Source organism: Gymnoscopelus braueri (genome assembly GCF_963280865.1).
Source record: "Gymnoscopelus braueri genome assembly, chromosome: 21".
NCBI lineage: Eukaryota > Metazoa > Chordata > Actinopteri > Myctophiformes > Myctophidae > Gymnoscopelus > Gymnoscopelus braueri.
Genome location: NC_137623.1, coordinates 32,349,166 through 32,369,946, shown reverse-complemented (window position 1 = coordinate 32,369,946; position 20,781 = coordinate 32,349,166).

Genomic DNA, 20,781 nt, shown 5'->3' with positions numbered 1-20,781 from the left:
GTTGTCTTTTAATGATGAGTCTGCCATCATCTCTCTCTCTCTCTCTCTCTCTCTCTCTCTCTCTCTCTCTCTCTCTCTCTCTCTCTCTCTCTCTCGTGAGAAGAGTCAGAATAAATTGAGCAAGCGGGCGGTGTGGTGTGAAGTTACTGTAAGTTTCCTTTCTTTCTGGCACACATTGATGTGTTATGGATATGGATAATAATGTAGTATGTTTGCTTGTTTGTTTGTTATGGTGACTCGCATTCCCACTTGATTCGGTTCTGTGTGTGAACACGGGTGTGTGAGGACTGATAGACAGATGGAGAGCAGGGAAGTAGATACATACTGTACATTCATACAGTACATATTATAACCCATTAAGACCGGGAATGCGTCTGTGTCATTTTTAAATTTCTTTGGCTATTCAAAAATATCAGATATACAAGCTCATAGCGCGCCACCGAGTGCCGCGCTATGAGCTTGTAGATCTGCTATTTTTTGGTGAAAATCTTTGAATATATATGTTTTTTTAAGCGTTAGGATTTAGAAGAAAAAAAAAAGAATCGGCCTCAGGTCTTAATGGGATAATAGATGTACATATTTATATAGCATTGCATCATCATTATTACTCCTGCACTGTTGCAGTCTGAGTGTGGGCTGGTATGTGAAAAAAGAGAAGAAAGTATATGCGGTAAAGACACTCAAAACATGGAATCAGACACGGTCAGGGGTCACATGGGTTCATCGAGGGTTTTTCCAGGAAGCGGTGAAAGACAGTCACCTTCTCCCCTCTGTTATTGCCAGTACTCTGAGGAATGACAACAGCTTCAAAACATTATGTCTGACTTACTTAGCTCTGGTCCATAGCATTAGAAGGAGTTCTCCTTAACGCTATGGTGCTTTCGCTCCTCGCACCGCGGCAGCGCAGCCTCTCGACCAAAACAAAGACGGTTTTATGAGTTGAAAGCTTACTCTACTTAGTGGGAACACTCTGAGCCCCCCACCTCACGTCTAAAATACACTTTTTGGCCAGAAAATAAAATATTTCACCGGAAAGACAATTTTTTTTTGCCCTCTACAGATCTGGTCAATGAAATTTTCCAATTGACCAGATTCTTCCTTCCGGTGAAATCTTTTCTTTTCTGGACAAAAAGTGTATTTTAGACGTGAGGTGGGGGGCTCAGAGTGTTCCCACTTAGTAGAGTAGGCTTTCAACTCCATAAAACCGTCTTTGTTTTGGTGAGTAGCAAAAGTGTTTATTTCTATTTTTACTACAGACGAGAGGCTGTGCTACCGCGGTGCGAGGGGAAAGAATCGAAAGTAGAATCGTTAGAAGGAGAACTCCTAACGCTATGGACCAGATCTATGACTTACTTATACTTATACTCATGCACGTGCACACATAGACATGAAAGGGGGCTTCAGCCCCTGCCCTTTTACCCGTCGGTAAAAAAGTGCCCTCTCCAGACTGTTTTTTTTTTTTTTTTTTTTCAAACCCAAAAATTAATTTCAACTGCCCCTTGCGGCCTATCGGTAAAGCTGACGGAAATAGCAGGCAGTGGATGTGTTGGATGCAGCTCAAAGTGAACTTTCCTCAGGTATCTAGTTTGTCGCCGTACGACCTTCCTAGCCTGAGTTATTAAAGAAAAACGGGCGACAATGACCAGAATTTCAATCGAAAATCGCGATCGAAAACCGGCGAAAGTGGCCGTTTTCAAGTTGTTTTGGCCATTATCTCTGGAACGGAAGGTCCAATCTGCTCAGTTCAAAGCTTGTTGAGTGCGTGACTTTGAGGACATTAAGCACGTTATGATACTGCTTCGGGTTTTTGGGCCTAAAAGTATGGTAATTGTTCGTAAAGTCCAATAGGTGCCCTTTTGAAATTCCAGCCCCTGCCTCTCCAAATCCTTCTGCACGTCCCTGCTTATACTTATAGTGCACGCTTGCTGAACTACTATTGCAGCAGTGGTGGGAGAAGTACTCAAATGTTTCACTTCAGTAAAAGTATCAATACCACAATGTAGAAATACGCTGTTACAAGTAAGTCCTGTATTCAAAATGTACATATTGTAAGTCTAGGCATCAAAATGTGCTTAAAGTACCAAAAATATAAATATGCTCATTATGCAGACTGTCCCATTTCACAAGTTTTCAAAATGTATACAAATCTTTTGAAACCAACAGATCTAAAAGCTCTCAATGAGTTGCATCGCAACTCCTTGTGAGCTTTTAGATCGGCTGTTTTCAAATAGCCCAAGTATAAAATAGGGCTGAAGTGGTTAATGTATGTTTTGTAATAATCATCCAAATCTACAAAGCAACTACTTAAGTACAAAAAGTATTTACCGCTGAGATGTAGTGGACTTTAAGTATAAATGTTTGAAAAATGGAAATACTCAAGTAAAATAAAAGTACCTCAAAATCACCTCAAAGGACAGTACTTGAGTAAATGTATTTAGTTACTTTCCACAACTGTACTGTAGTCCTTGAGAGTGCACAAATGGAACCAAATGGACCCTTACAGGTCTGTTTGGTTTCACTTGTACACTCCCAGAGTTACTCCACAGAGTTACTCCAATACTAAGTATAATTTACAATCTTACTGTACAATCTTACAGTCTCATTAGCAACCTGGTGTATTGGGTACAGATGACAATTCAGCTAATCACTGAACCTGCATATGAATGCGGATATAATAAAAAATGATTTAAAAAAGGCTAATAGCAACCTAAATCGCAGCAATGGGTTTTTCGAGCAGATTTCGAGTCAAGAATGTGTTTTAAAAAAAATGCGTAATGCCTCTTTTGCTCTCCACGCGGACTGTATACCCGGATGCCAACCTTGCATCACTAAAGCCTGCTCAATTGTGGTTACTCATTACTGCTCGGACTACATACAGACTACAAACGGAAACCAGAACACTTGTGACACTGTGATGGCTGACTCAGCAGCCACACATAGACTATAATGTATAGTAACTCTTCCTTTTGCTTTATATATTTAGTGTTTATTTTCAGTTGTTCATTATTAACCAGTTGAAATGACATCATTTATTGTTTAGTTGTTTTCCATGAGTTCATTTATGAGTTTTCTTTGAGATACCAGTTCTGTGGGAGGCTGCTGACATAAATGGACATTATGGGCTGGCCAAAGGAATGGGGATCAGCTGCTCCAGATCTGCAGCTAATCTGGACAATTGGACTGCACCACAGTCCCTCTGCACTATGGGGTGGGGCAGGGGTTCTTAGAGTGTGTGTCAATGGTAGTCTTTGTCTTTTCCCCCTTTTGTATTAACAGTGGTCTGACCCGTCCCTATATATGTCCACCTCATGTTTCAGTTTTCAGTTGTGTTGTTCAGTCGTGTTTTTCCTGTTTAGTTATTTAGTTTGATTTGTTTATTTTGAGCACCTTTATTGTTTGTTATCTGTTAAATCATTATTTTGAAATGAAACACAAAAAGAAAGAAAAATAAATACAAAAATATAGCTGCAAGCAGCGATAACACAGGGCCAGGTTTTGCGGCGGGCGGACGGACGGACGGACAGAGGGACAGAGGGACAGAGAGACACAGAGACAGAGAGACAGACAGAGAGACAGACAGACACAGAGAGACAGAGACACAGAGTGAGAGACAGAGACAGACACAGAGAGACAGACAGACAGACAGACAGAGAGACAGAGAGACAGACACCGAGACAGAGAGACAGACAGACAGAGAGACAGACAGACACAGAGTGAGAGACAGAGACAGACACAGAGAGACAGACACCGAGACAGAGAGACAGAGACAGAGACAGACACCGAGACAGAGAGACAGACAGACAGAGACAGACAGAGAGACAGACAGACACAGAGTGAGAGACAGACACCGAGACAGAGAGACAGACAGACAGAGAGACAGAGAGACACAGAGACAGAGACACACAGACACAGAGAGACAGAGACAGAGACAGAGAGAGACAGACAGACACAGAGACACAGAGACACAGAGACACAGAGAGACAGACAGAGAGACACAGAGACAGAGAGACAGACAGAGAGACAGACAGACACAGAGACAGAGAGACAGACAGACACAGAGTGAGAGACAGAGACAGACACAGAGAGACAGACAAGAGAGACAGACAGACAGAGAGACAGACAGACACAGAGTGAGAGACAGAGACAGACACAGAGAGACAGACACCGAGACAGAGAGACACAGAGACACAGAGACAGAGAGACAGAGAGACAGAGAGACACAGAGAGACACAGACAGAGAGACATACAGAGAGACAGACACAGAGACAGAGAGACACAGAGAGACAGACACAGAGACAGAGAGACAGACAGAGAGACAGACAGACAGAGAGACAGAGAGACACAGAGTGAGAGACAGAGACAGACACAGAGAGACAGACACCGAGACAGACAGACACAGAGACACAGAGACAGAGAGACACAGAGAGACAGACACAGAGACAGAGAGACAGACAGAGAGACAGACAGACAGAGAGACAGAGACAGAGAGACACAGAGTGAGAGACAGAGACAGACACAGAGAGACAGACACCGAGACAGACACCGAGACAGACAGACAGACACAGAGTGAGAGACAGAGACAGACACAGAGAGACAGACACCGAGACAGAGAGACAGACAGACAGAGAGACAGACAGAGAGACAGACAGACACAGAGTGAGAGACAGAGAGACAGACAGAGAGACAGACAGACAGACAGACAAAAAGCAAAGTGCAATAATAGCACAATAAGACATGGAAACGGAATAGATTGAAATTGAGACAAAGCAAATGATTCCAACAGGTGAAATTACTTTTAAGCTCGACCCAGCTGAGGTGGACATACATAGGACGCAGGGGGGCAATCCCAGGTTAAGAACCTCACACATGGACACCTCAACCTATTGCTATTGACAGGAATCGAACGCTCGACCTTCGGACTCACAGGCTGAGACACGACCTGTAGTGCTACAGCTTCGTCCAGGCTGAAGTTGTCTGTTGAAGATCATACATTTTTGCCTTCTGTCATGAACCAAGCCCCTGGCTGAAACTGGTGAAAGTAGCTGATCTACAAGCTCAGAAACACGTTGCTATCTGAAAAGTTGTGAGATTGTAGATCGGCTATTTTCAGAATGAAGTATGTCATACATTGCAAAAACATACCCTCTCAAATAAGCATTTCATGTTATCTTTACCCTTTGCACATGTATTCATTGATACATTCATGTTTTTTGCAATTCAACTTAAATGAGTCTGCATCAAGTGAGGTTTGAACCGGCAACCTTGCAGTCATGAGGCACTCACTTAAGGGAGAAGCCATTGGACCAACAGACAAAACCTGTGAAAAAAGAGATAACACAGCAGCCGATCTACAAGCTCAGAAACACGTTGCTATCTGAAAAGTTGTGAGATTGTAGATTGGCTATTTTCACAATTTTGTCATATATTGCAAAAAATACTCTCTCCAAGAAGCATTTCATGTTACCTTTAACAGTTGCGCATGCATTAATTGATACAGTCATGTTTTGTGCGATACAATTGAAAAGTAGCCAGCAAGAGTTGAGGCTTGAACTGGCGACCTTGGATCCAGAGGCTGATGCTGAAGCGAGACGCCATTGGACCAACAGACCAGAACCAGTGAAAAAAGAATTCACACTAACACTAACACTAAGATCACTCGTTCACAAACCATTTACCAATAGAGAAATTGTATGTCTCCTCGAAACCGAAACCAGTGAAAGCAGCCGATCTACAAGCTCACAAAACTATCTGAAAAGTTGTGAGATTGTAGATCGGCTATTTTCACAATGAAGTACGTCATACATTGAAAAAACATACTCTCAAATAAGCATTTCATGTTATCTTTACCGTTTGCACATGTATTCATTGATACAGTCATGTTTTTTGCATTTCAACTTAAATGAGTCTGCATCAAGTGAGGCTTGAACCGGCAACCTTGCAGTCGTGAGTCTACTGCAAGGTTGCCGGTTCAAGAGAGAAACCATTGGACCAACAGACAAGAACCTGTGAAAAGGGAGATCACACAGATGATACAGTTTCACGCAAATAGCTGGAAAATCCTGGGTTTAAGTGTTTTTCAAACTGCTCAAAATTGCGGACAATCTAAGGGCGGAGCTTACTGGTCAACGTGATACATGTGTTCCTCATGAGTCAAGGCACATGTGTAAGCAGGTTTAATGGCTGTCGGCCAAACGAGGCATGACTTTTCCCTGTTTAAAGTTTGCACTTTCAAAAAATCGCTATAGCGCCCCCCTTTGACCAATTGGAGTAAGATTGGTTTCAGTGACATTTGGAATGACCCTCAACATTACCGCAAAGTTTCAAAGAAATGTGAGTCTGCATGTATGTGTTAGGGGCAGATGAATAATTGTCATAAAACTGCAATATTCATTGGCTCATTAAAGCTTTATTTTTCACTTATGGAAAATCTTTGCAGCTTGTTTGTCGGCATAGGTCCAAAGTTCATGTGTAAAACGTTTCGTGCAGATTACTCAAAAATCCCAGGAGGAGATTTTAACTGTTTTTCATATAATTCAAAATGGTGGGAGATCTAAAGGTCAGAGGTCAAAAGTCAGAGGGTGAAAGTTGTTCATCATGAGTAGACGCATATGTGTACTGAAGTTTCATGGCTGTAGGTCAAACAGGGCATGAGTTGTACCTGTTCAAAGTTGGCATTTTGCTATAGCGCCACCTTTTGACGAAAGATTGTGAGAATTATTTCTTTATAGTTTTTCATGACCATCTACCATATGGCCGAGTTTCGTAAAAAGCGACAGCACGGTTCAGCCAGAACTGCGAAAAGTGGCAGAAACAGAATACTGCCAATCTTAAAACAGGTCCAGAGCTGAGCTCTGGCCCCGTAAAAATGAATATTATTTTAAACCAACAACCCAGTTTCCCTGTGTCTCTCCTTCCGACCAACTCGGTCCCTGACAGACACCAAAAGCCTTGTCCCTTGCCTATATGGATTCTGCATTCATATGCAGATAGCTATTTTTAGAGATTAATGCTGCAGGTAACTGCAGTTCAGTTTTAGAATAGATTTATGTTGTTCTGTTGCATAGCATTCAAGGAAGCGTCACGGACCTGGCTACCACAGCAAGAGCCACCTCCGTGAATTCACAGAGTTGCAATTATTCTTTTGACATGCCTTAATGTGGTTGTAAAGTAAACACCTGTAAGTTTTATGCTAAACTAATTTCCCATTATCTCAATGTCTAAAAGTCACCGAATACATTTGGTATTTATTCAGCCAATTTCGAAACAAATGTATTATTTATAGCATTTTAATGTATTAAAGTCTGAAGACTGTATTTAAAAGATTAGTTTTTGTTTGTAATCGTGTGTCTGACACCGTTACTATGGTGTAGTGTCTCAGCCCACATAAAAAGTCTGTTTTCCTGTCAGTCAGTGTTCAGAAACTAACTTTATTCACAGTGGGGGGGAAAAAATCTGTGTCTCTATATATCGCCTCTGTCGGGTGGAAACCTCATTATGTCCAAAACTGACTTTTCAGGATAAAAAAAAAAAAAAAAAAAAGCAGCAGATCGACAAGCTTTCCGATCTGCTACTTTTGATGATTTTGCGTGACGCTGTAGCGTGATCAAGTAGGGCGTTAATTTACGAAAAAACACAACAAGTTAAAATAGAGGTATAGAGGAGATAAGAGGTTTTTGCCCCACAGCAAAGATATCAACATCTTATGCAGGGCAGAAGCACACTGCGGCACACACAGGCAACACAGGCAACCTGTCGACCTGCACACAATAGAGATGTCACAGCCGTTGTCGACAACACTACACATATTTTACATTCCATCAGTACGTGCATTCAGGCAAATGGTGCACACAGTATATGGTTGCAGCTGGTCTGTGCTGGTTGGGGGGGGTGGGTGTACTGGAGCGATGTACCGTGAGATAGTTCTATACAGCCTCGTTCCTGCTGTCAGGTACACCACATCAGGCTCCCCGATTGGCTGTGGGAGGTTAATAAGGACGACATCATCCATTTTCAACCTATCTTCATTATAATTGGTCCTCACTAATGCTTATGTCAATATGGTAAAATGTTTGTGCCTATCAGAGGAGGGCTTTGGACACTTCAGAAACCCGCCTACCAGTGACATCATCGTAGGCAGGTTTTTTTTCTTTTTTTTTCTTTTTTTTTTTACAAGATTTCAAACTTTTTATTTAAATTTTAACGTGAGATGGCTTCCATTATAGCATACTAACTTTCCAGGAATATTTCAAGCCTGCAGCTTCGATTAGCTTGGATTCCCCATAGATGATGTCACTAGTAGGCGGGTTTCTGTCTGAACTGTCCTCACCCTGGCTCTCTGTCATAAATCACAATGATTTGATGTGCCCGAGCAATGTAGCTGCATGTTTGTCTTTGGTGATATACAGAGATATACTCTATATACAGAGAGATAAACACCCAGGCATGCATTCGTTCATTTGAGGGCATACTGTGTACTGTGAGGTTGGATAACGACAGCAATGACGAATGCCGGGGTGAACATTTGTTAATCACAAACCCATAGACTTATTCAGAAATAAAGAGAAAAAGAAAATAATACAGCGCAGTCTGGTGGAGCATACTTGATGTGATGTCATTAACATTACTGTCCTGTTTAAAGATGAATGAATAAAAGGTAGAATAACCAAGGTTACGGTAGCATTTTTTTTCCCATGTAAGGTATGCCAGTATATAACTAAGTACATGTAGCCTATGTACTCAATTAGACCCCACGAGAGTGTACAAATAGAACCAAATGGACCCATTTGGGTAATTTGGGTCATTTAAGGTATATGCCAGTAGCGAAAAGTAACTAAGTACATGTACTCAGTCAGACCCCATGAGAGTGCACAAATGGAACCAAATGGACCCTTACAGGTCTGTTTGGTTCCACTTGTACACTCCCGGAGTTACTCCAATACTAAAGTATAATTTACTATTACTTTACTTCTTGTGGTTTGGCTATTTTCAAACAAGTTTAACATTCAGCCTGCCTGGTCATTACACAGCCATTCTGTGAACCATCAAAAGTTGATGTTTTCCATTCTGTGTTTTGGCGCTTTGGTTTCTCCATGTTTGTCCATGTTTTAACATGGACAGTTCCTTAAGCAGCAAGGTCACTCACAGTGCCACTTAAGCATGCAGTGAAGCTGCAACTTTGCTGATTGGCCAGGTGCCGTACAACCCCTACAGATAATACAGCTTTAGCCTGTGCTGGCATGGTCAGCTGCCGTATAACCCCTTGGGAAGATATGTCAGCTGACCAATCAAGCGTAACTCACTAGTTTTGCTTTCCCGGGTGAACCGCCAGTGTTGTGGATTCGCTGGAAGCAGTCTTTTGAGATGTATTTAATGGCTCTCAAATTCACTGGGATTTCAAAATTCCGGCCGTGTTCAAGTAGGCTACGGCAGCAAAAAACAACAAAAACAAACTGCCTAGCATGAGCCGCCGGGCAGCTCAAGGCCCGTTTCATTTTAAACAAGTTGAAACACCAGCCAAAATCCACTGCTACCGCCGTCCGTTAAGTGAAACATGTCAGAGTAATTGAAGCGAGCCGTCAAGCCGGCAGACAAAAAAAATGAAAATACTAATAAAGCCAATCCCGCCACTCCCCCAATGAAAACAAAGGGCCGAACAGTTGCGGGAAAAACAAAGCAACAATTTGAAGGCAACTCTTTGGCCGCCTTTGATCCCCCCCGAGTCTCCAGAGCAGAGTAATGCACAAATGGAAACGTATATGTTTGTTCTGGCGTCTCGGCTCCCAGCTTGGTTTATCTCTTTGAGAACACTTACAGTGAAGAGGCTGTTTGTATGTTATTTATTCCCTGTTCCTTCCTAGAGCTGTATGACTGCAGTGAGTATTTTTAACAGCTTGCTCCGTCTAGCTTGGTGGTGAGTTCAGGCTTGTTCTTTCACGCTGATTACACCCAAGGCTTATTCACTGAGGTTTTAAGCCTGACGCGATCCAGGGGCAGGCAGCCAGTCTGACATTTTAGTTTGGCATTCTAGAGGCTGCATACTGTACAACACACGGGCCTCAAGACTATTATCCCACTGTTTATTGCTACACTGACCACCATGTGAACAATGCTGCAAAAAAAATCCCCCATGGAGTTCTATGTAAACGGCTTATTTCAGTTTCTCTTTTATTTGGTTGTTATTTTTCACGCCGGCCATGGATGTGGGTCTCCTGTGTGCGGCCACGGTGGACGGAGGAATTCCTTAGGAAACAAACTGAAGCCCCCGGCTGCTGTCTAGTTCACACTCAGAATGCAACACCGCCCTGGAAAATATTTCACCTTTACTAGCTTGTGCCGCAACCAATCACCCTTCTAGGTTTCGGTTCACCTAGTGCTATCCCAGTGAAATGAAGCATGAAGGGAGAACACAGTGTTCCATCCGCGTCCAGCTGGTATGAAGTCACGACACGCTCCCGACTAGGTCTGTATTTAAAAACAAACACAAGCCTGCTAAATGCCCAAAAGTGTGAGACGCAATTTGCATAAAATTCTAATGCCGAGTTTGAGGAGCCATGGGAAAACATTTGGTTCTATCCATAATAATTTGATATTCAAAAAAAAGGAAGCCATTATGCATGGCTGAATAGCAAGCGAGTGCTCTGGCAGTTGATGGATTAGCTGTCAATCATATCAGCATGTCGACAAGAGGGTGGGTGACAGTGGTACACTGTCACGTATAAGTATCCGCCCACATGGTGCAGTGGTAGGGCGCTGTGGAAGACAATGACAGCTGCGTTTCCTTCGATAATAGAGTCCACAGACACTTCCTCAGAATAACTTAATTGGCGCAAGCACAGTAAACGTGCTGAAATGTGTGTTAGGGAATTGGCAGCGACTAAACTATATGCAATACATGTACATGGACGGAAAGTGGGTACAACATGAGCCGACATGCAGTATAGGAACAGTAAATCCTTGCACGGCTGTTGCACACCGAAAATAGACGATCTGCAAGCTTACAACCCCAGTCGCAGTGTGTGTCGCAGGCTTAACAGGGTTGACAAGGTACACACGCAGGGGTGTCAATTGGGTATGGCAAGCAATGGCAGCTGCCATAGCTTGGCTCCCTGGTCAAATTTGTTCATTCATTTGTTAAAATGCATTTATGAGATGTCACCGAATTCATTTTTGTGTTATTAAAATGATTGTAAAATAGCTACAAATGCAAATCAGAACAAAATGAACCATTTCCTCAGATGGATGTTCCACCTAATCCGGATAGTGGCAGCATTCCCTCATCATGACAGTTGTTTAATTGGGTGTAAAAGATTAAAAATGAAAAAGAAGCAGTCATCTCTGGATGCATTCTTTAATAGAAATAGACTGCATTTGAAAGCTTAACCCATTAAAATCTGTGTCATTTTTTGATTTGAGCTAAAAAGCATTATTTTACACTTTAGCTATTCAAAAATAGCAGACCTACAATCTCATAGCTACGAGCTTGTAGATCTGCTATTTTAGAAAAATCGTGAAAATGTGTGCAAATCTTTGAATATATATTAATTCCCTGGAACAAAATATTTTGAGATGGGGGTCGGCAGCCAAATACATATAATTGTGGGCTTCCTTGACATGAAAAAGTTTGAGCACCACCAATATAGAAACGTTTTTTCAGAATACTGTTTGCTGGCTATTGATATCGATGCTGTCAGGTGACCTTGCCAATACCTTACCCTTTGCTGAATTGATGCCACTGTACACACCTTCACAAAGGTATATCTATAGGCCAATCCGTGGGATCCTACGTGTTACAAAGATGCACAGCAATGTCCACACAATTGTCAATTTAAAGAAAGTCATTACTTTCACAATTAAAAATCAAATGTGATCTCTAATCTTACAGAATGATTGTGTGACCATATAGACTTTATTTGTAAGGGATATTAAAGTAATACAATGCAGGTCCACAAATAACGATTTTTAGCAGCCTCTACTGGTCATTACCGTCACTGCAGGCCGTTAGTTTATTCCTGCATTACCCAGAATTCCATTTGTTTTCACCGGAAGACGGAAGCGTTTCAAAAAGCGTTCTTTTAATTGTTTTATACCATCTGTGGATCGTTTCTCTTAGCCAGTGGAGCTTTAGTTACCGTGAGCGGTGTTTTTTTTTTCTGTTGTTTTTCGATCTTCAAATCCTACAATCTCTTAAAAACAGCGTGAGATTCCTTTTTGTTATTAGCGCGGTAGTTCCTGGCCAAACAGGAAACGGGTGCGTTAGTTCCTAGCCAAACAGGAAACCGGTGCATTTCCGTTTCCGTTTTCCGTCCGGATGACGTCATTTTCGCGGGAAAGGCTCACAAACCATAACACATTTACAATCAAAATGATTTTAAGGTACTGATATTTAGTCCCCAAAATGGATACATACACAGCATTGAATAGTATTACAGGATATGCTGTGTATATATACTGTATAGTACATTTCATTTTTAGCGGATCCCCTCGAATCAATACGCAGTGAGGCGGAAGTGCACTCATCCCAATGAACACACCAGCTGTCTTCGTATATCTATTAAACATGACGTGAAGCAAGGGAAATGGAGGTGTGAGAGGCGTGCGTGCGCACACGCACACGCACACGCACACACACATACACACACACACACACACACACACACACACACACACACACACACACTGGGCTCAGCAGTTGGGTCTGGAGAGAGTGTGAGGGGGAGGACAGAGCATGAGAGTGATGGTCTGGTGTCATCCTGGGTTCAAATGGTGAGATGGAGGTGAGACCTGCTCCCTCACGCAAACAGCCCACAGCATGATGACGCCACTGAACTGCAGGCGTGAACTACGCGTGTGTGTGTGTGTGTGTGTGTGTGTGTGTGTGTGTGTGTGTGTGTGTGTGTGTGTGTGTTTTGCACGCATGTACTGTATATTGTACATGCAAAAATCCACTAGTATGCTACCTGCCTGCAGCCCTGTAGTGCAGATTCATAGTCCTGCGTCTACGACACTGTGCAGGTCAGAGGAGCGTGGCTGATGGACGGTTGAGTGCGTGTGGGAGGGGGGGGGGGCTTGCAGCAGCTATCCTTGGGGGCTTTTCGTGCACTGTCACTCAACCTGTCCACAACACAGGAGCACAAAAATGTTTCACTCCACAAATAAATCTCATCTGAGATGTTAGTGATGGATGTGTGCGCTCTTAACTGTGTCCCAGCCGCAAACAACTCTATAACCACAGGGGCGCGTGCGTGCGTACGTGTGTGTGTGTGTGTGTGTGTGTGTGTGTGTGTGTGTGTGTGTGTCTGCGTGCACGTGTGTATATCAGCTTCAGCCCATCTGTGTCTGTCTATTGGTACGTATGTCTACCTCTATGCCAGCATTCACTTGTCTTTGCCTCTGTGTCCTTGTGTGTCCGTGAATAGCATCCTTCACTCACTCACCTGTGTGTGTGTGTGTGTGTGTGTGTGTGTGTGTGTGTGCGTGCGTGTGTGCGTGCGTGCGTGCGTGCGTGCGTGCGTGCGTGCGTGCGTGCGTGCGTGCGTGCGTGCGTGCGTGCGTGCGTGCGTGCGTGCGTGCGTGCGTGCGTGCGTGCGTGCGTGCGTGCGTGCGTGCGTGCGTGCGTGCCATGCAAGCCTGGTGTAAATAAACCACAGATCCTTGCATTAGCTTTTACTAGACAGCGACAGAGTCTCCTCTACATCTTGGAACTGTGATGCTTATTATAAGGCACACTTTACTGACCCAACCCAAATGTCTCTGCTACAGCTATGGGAGAGCAATGAGCGCATACTGCCCCCTAGTGAGGCCAAGGTGAATTATTCACTGTTGAGCCAAGAGTCCACACGGTGTATTGTACATGACAGTCCAATCTCTGCTGACTTGGGTGTATTGATGTTTTGATTATCTTATCTTTGGCTGCAACTTTCACCTGCGTTAAGAGCAGATTGCCTGTTTCATTTGGGACTCGTAACAAGAGATAGGAATGAGCTTGGGCAACGCAGTTTAGGTGTGCACAGCACAGACCCATTCACAAAGTCATTGTTAATGTTTACTGTTAATATGGCCTATGTTGCACGCCAGTTTTGCTTCACTGTGCCGCCTTGTTAAGCAAATATATATACTACAGTATATTCAGTGGAGAATGAGATGTATAAACTCCTTTGTCAGATTTCTGTAGCTGAGTCTGTCAACGAAAGCACTAGGGATAAGGAGCTTGCAGTTGCGCAGAACGTGGCTATTCAGTGTGTTTTTCTCCATGATCACATTATAGCAATTCCACCTTCCAGTATTTGTGTTTGAGTATAGCACTTTTCAAATGAGCCCATTGTTTGTTAGAAAGGAAATTCAATTGTCCATTAAATGGACAAGCAGAGTGGAATAAAAGGATGGAATGAAAAGCGAAAACAAAACTTTAACATAATAACGAATACATAATACACATGCAATAACAGTCAAAATATCAGTTTGTTTGTATTCCTATACTTGCAGCAGGGCTCTACGACTCAGCGAATACTGGCTGGAGCGAATACCATGCGGTTTTCTGTGCACCTGTCACGCTCCCCAGTGGATGAACCTGACTGATGTTGATGACCAAAGGGCCTTTCTTCCTGTGCCACCCTTTGGTCAAAATGTCTAGTTGCACACAAAGACTTCTTTAAATGTAAATTGGTTTGTGCACATTCATGCTCCCCAGAGGATGATCCCTACTGGTTTTGGTGACCCCATGGACAATTGTAGGCCCAACATTGCCACAAGATATCTCAAAAGCTTTGATATGGCACTTTCTTTCCCAAACCAGATGTCTTCGAATAGGGTGTTAGGAATAGCACAACCTAAAGGGGCCATAAGCAGGTTTGGTCTTTAGTTTGAGGGCGATAAACTGATGCCCTCAGCCGATAACTACGTTTCCACATAGACACTAATTCAATTCAACTTAATTGGGATAAGAAACATATTGCAGCCTGCCTCACACACAGTTTTCCATTCTAGAGGCTATATACTGTACACACAGGCCTCAAGACTATTATCCCACTGTTTACTCCTACACTGACCACCATGTGAACAATGGTGCACAAATCCCTCGTGGAGTTCTATTTAAAAGGCTTATTTTCAGTTTATTACACACCAGCCATTGCTGAGATCTCGTTTGTTCTCAGTCTGTGTCTCTCTTAATTCAATTTCAATTCAAAGGGCTTTATTGGCATGAGAAAACATAAGTTTACATTGTCAAAGCAAAAATGGAACAATACAATCAAAACAAAAATAATGTATGTACAATTAAAAGGGGATAGAAATGATTCTCATGGGTGTCACAATGTAGCCAGGGCCAGTGGAGGCGCTGGGCAAACTGGGCAATTGCCCAGGGCGCCAAGTCCCTATGGGTACCATAGGTGCCATTCCACAGGTGAAATGATGCGAATTTAAATTATTCATTGTGCTCTCTACCTAGCTACCCAACACAGACTGGAGTCAAGAAAGTACCTAAATTAAACAGTCATTGAAATTAATTGGGGCGCAGAACCTAAATTGACAAGGAGAACACTTTCTTTTTTACGGTTTACCGCCTTACCTGAGAAATATATGTTATTGTGTTTGAGAGTTATGTGCATGATGCGTTTGTGAAGTCCAAATGGTGGGGCTGGGCACTTTCTGATTAATTTGCCCTGGGTACCACATTGCCCCACACCAGCTCTGGATGGGCCTATGTACTATGTAACACAACACATGTATGTATGTATGTATGTATGTATGTATGTATGTATGTATGTATGTATGTATGTATGTATGTATGTATGTATGTATGTATGTATGTATGTATGTATGTATGTATGTATGTATGTAACAATGTAGCATATCCGTGTCCAAGCAAACACGGATCAATATTTAATAAGAGTTTAATAATTGGCAAGGTTTTCAAAGGAGAGCAGGAAATAGGTATAGCAATTCTAGTTTGCTGGAAATAGTATGAAAGTAAGAATTATGTTTCCCATTTCCAATTTAGTCACATCATACTCCACTGCAAAAGACAAACCATTATCCTTCCCTACTACTCGTGTTGGGTGAAAATTCATTATTTTTTAAACCTTTTTTGTTAACCAATATGTATGTGCTCAAAGCATGGCAAGCGAGACAACCAAGGACCGTTTGAAACTTCAAACTTTGGATGAGCCGCTCATTCAAAGTTCATTATTTTTTTGCTGTAAGCCATTCTAGTAAGAGGCTGCCTCAGATTGGAGGAATTAAAAAGTGTATGCAGTTGCAAAAATAGTAAACCAAAAAACAAGCCTTCAGTTACTTAGTTAACATAAATATAAACACCTGCTCACTGCCAGGCATAAATGGCAGCACATTTTATACATAAATTGCTGGCAAACTGTAAACAAACCAATGTGCATTCATTAACTTAAAGTTGGTTGTTGTTCAAACCTAAAATCTAAACTTTGGAAGATGTGGGGGCGACGAGGAATCTGTGGATGCTAGAACAACGTGTAAAAATGCAAGAAACGGAAATCAAACACTTTTTTCCAGCGACAACTCTGCAAGGTCTAACGTGTGTGTGATTTATACGTTGTATACCGCTGTCGCGCAGACACACACCGAATGTAGCTTAAATTTGATAGTGTTCCAGTTAAATTTTTTAAGCTCATTTCTTTGTGTCATCACTTCCAATTTTACTTGTTTATCCTGTATTCTCTCTCCTGATTGGATACAATTGGTATTCTAACCTGAAAATGCATTTTCTGTTTACTAAAGAGCTGGAAAGACACTCTATAGCAGGGGTCGGCAACTGGCGACTTTGGTGGAAAGACCACTTTGAAGGTGGCGGTGCCTTGATTCGTCTTGTCGTGCATATAAAATTAAATCGGGCAGCCAACACTTTACTTTATTGTAGAACACAACGGCTTTTCATTGATGCAACCAGGTAGGATGAACGCAGGCATGGACAGCAAACTTGTCCATTCCTCTTTAAATACCCTGTCAAATTTCCTTTTTATGCTTTTGGATAGTGTCATTTTCTCTTCTCTTCCTATAACTTGCCTATTAAATGTTTAGCGAACTTAAACAAACAGGCTGCACAGAGCTCACAAACCCCAGCTGCAGCCAATCCGTCGTACAACGGTGTCGCGTCCCAAATTTAGCCAATCTACAAGCTCACAACGTGTCAATCAGTGGGCTTGTAGATCTGTAACACCGACGCTGTTCTACGATAAACTATGCTTAAAGGAGACATCCGGACATTTTAAGTGTTATCTTTGATGTGTCGCTAATCACTCACCATCATTGAAATGGACGTTGACTTATTCCAGAGAGTCCCGTGTCCTGCAGTCCACCGACCCCCTCCGTTGGCATAATGGGAGCCTGTGTAAGAGTGAAATTCGTCTATTATAACCGATACAAAGTTAGTTTTTTCTCTACTACTGCTCATTGCGGAGTCTCATGATACTCAAACAGGCACTGAAAGTCCCCGACGAGCTAACGCTAATGCAGAACGAGCTAACGCTGGTTGCTTGTTTCTCTCCCAGAACCTGGCAACTCGGTGTTGCCAGGGAGAGAAACAAGTCCACAACTCTCTGGAATAAGTCAACGTCCATTTCAATGATGGTGAGTGATTAGCGACACATCAAAGATAACACTTAAAATGTCCGGATGTCTCCTTTAATTATGAGATGTGTTGCATGCATGTCTGTTAATTATTATGAGAACAAAAGCTCTCCTGGTCAGTCCATAAATTAATTATTCAATAATGTTAAGGGGAAAACGGTGTGTTTACAGTTTATTATGCCACCACAGCACCTTTATTCTGATCCATTCTCTTCATCACAAATGTATGTTTTATAAGGCAGTCTGTCGTGGAGTTTCAGTGCCATTTTTTAACTGCCAATTTCTTAAATTAGACTTTGATTATATGTTCTGGCCCATCTAATGCCTTCTAAAGAAATTGGCCCAAGGCCAAACGTACATGCCTGCCCCTGCTCTATAGCAATGATCACAATATAGAGCTATAACACTTATTGTAACAGAAAATATAACTTACAACACCTTTAAGGACTTAGGACAGGGGTATTCAACTAGATTAGGCAGGGGGCCACAATAGTAAAATGACTTGAAGTCAGAGGCCACAAGACCGAAACGAACAAAATGTTCATGGTTAACCGTTTCACTGTTTCTTGTGTGATACAACAATGGACATATATGTCCAATATGGTAACTTATTAGGGCCTGCTTAATACTGCATTCATGCATTTTGATGTTTGATAGGATCATTTCTGTGCCAGTCCTTTATAGTGCACAGGCTTAGATTTTGATATTACGGAAATAGGAAGTAGATATGTCAGTGTCTTCTGTTCACATTGGCATGGAAGTGTCTGTGCGGTAAGAGTATTAGAGGCAGGCTGTCAAGGTGACAAGCTATTTAAAAAATCCAGGTGAATTATTTCTTTGGTGTAAATGGACAACATCCACTCAAGACCCAGAAATAAATACAAATGATTGTTTGTGATAGATGAACTGCACTCAGAACTCATCTGTTGTGCTCTTGTATGTTGATGCGCCGCTGAAATGTAGCGATGTTGCCAAGCCAGCTACATGGTGGAAAAAGAAATTGCTGAACTACTTGAAAGCTACAATATTCTGAAAGTAGTGAGAAGTAGTAGAAGTAGGCAACATTTCTGGCTGTTTTGTTTGTACTATGAAAAGGTCTTTATACTTTTACTTGTGATACTTGTACTTTTACTTTTGATACTTTAATACAATGAATTTAGCACCAGATACTTTACTTGAATACAGTACATTTCTTTCTTATGGGAGATTTACTCACCAAAGATTACATTTACCCACATTTGGGTTCTTGACTGCAAATGCAGTACTGGTGGGTTTTAATTTGGAACAATCCTCCATTTAAATAGTATCCTACATTTTATTCTTATCAGTTGATAGTTGATTAACCATTAACGAGCTTTGGTTAACGGTTATGAAAAACATTCAAAATGGTCATCCTGTACAACCAACCACCTAATATTTTTATACATTTATTTTTAAATTGGAATATAGATGTTCCAAGGGCCACAAAAAAAACAAAGCTCTACTGGGGCCGGATTTGGCCCGCGGGCCACCAGTTGAATATCACTGACTTAGGACCTTACAGAGTAGTTGAGAGTGATGGCTATCACCAACAAATGTGTGCCAGAGTTGTGTTTCAAAATGAAGAACAAATTCTGTTTGCTTAAAATGCAGACCCCTCAACAGACAAACTTTCACTCAAGACAACAAACTAGAAAAAGTTCTCCTCGTAGCACAGGTCTCCACCTGGTCAGGTAGGTTATTGTGGCCTCCTGGTGGCGCTATAATAGGCCAATGTGAAAAGGGGGCCATTTCTTCTTGGGCCTCTCACAGCAATCGGACACTGCATTCATCATGATTTGAGGCATTTTGTTCCAAAAATGTGTTTTACAAAAGTCAGCCTAAAAGGCAGATGTGAACTACAGGTCTCCACCAGGTCAGAGTGATTAGGTGCTCACAGACAGACGGACACACGGACGGACCAATCCCCCAGAACCCAGTGGATGCATTGAAGCGCATTGGACATGCTGGCCATTCATAGGTACTGCAGCTCAAAACAGCAAGGGCCACAGTACATGAACGAGCGAAAACGGTTTCGACCAATGGGCTCGACTCACAAGCTTGCGCACGAGCTTTGAGCACGGGGCTGTGCAACGAGGTGACGCAAAACGTGTCACCGAGGTGACGCAAAACGCGTCGCAGAAGCCCAAATAGGCCTCGCCCATCTGTAATGGATAAATTAGAATGCCGACCTGTTCTTCTATCATTTCTGTACTATCTAACTGTATTTGAACTAAGGAGGTTTAAACTCACAGCAGGGGTCTTTAGTCAACCACTCTACACATGAATGTGCTAAATCTAACTCAGCTACAACTGTCAATCTAACAGCTGATCTGAATCCTTCATGCTATTCTCACTGTGTCAGCTATGTGTATTTGTGTAACTGTGTATGTGTCGCTCTGATCTTTAGTCCATAACCTTATAAGACCATTTAGAATAGCCTCTTTGGTACAATGTGGAGTATAAAGAACTGTGGTAGAGGAGGTTCAAGAGGCTTGTGCCCCGATGGGCTGCTGGAGCAGGGCTGGAGCCCTGCTTCTCATGATCTGTATGGCCAGGAGGCCAGAGCTCTATCTGATGTGTATGCTGTTTGCTCTGATGAAATCTTCCGAATAAATGATCTAAAACTTCACCCGAATGGAATATTATTATTCTATAACACATCACATTTCCAAACCCAAACCTCTATGGGACGGACGGACGGACAGGGTGTAAAACATATAGTCTCTGCCATGCCTTTTGGCCTGGTGGAGACAATTATATAGTGCATTGCTAAAGCCTCATTAATAATCTGCAAGCTAAAAATGTGTTGCATCGCGGCCTGTTGTTAGCTTGTAGATCTGTACTTTTTGGAAAGAGACGCCCTTATGCAATGGCGTATAGAACTTAAGTTTAACAGTCTGCCTAATTAATTCACTATATTCTGTGACTGCTTATACTACACTTTGTTTCCTGTGTCTGCCGACAGTATGTCCTGAATTGGATACTAGTTTCAAATGTACACATCTCTTAAACAGAAGTCATCAGCAATGAGGACAGATGGTATTTTAAAAATAATTTTAATTAAGAGCTGTACAGCCATATTGAATAGTTCAAGAGCACAGTGAAATATCCTACAAGGGATTATCCAATATCCAATATAAACCAAACATATAAATACGGCAACAA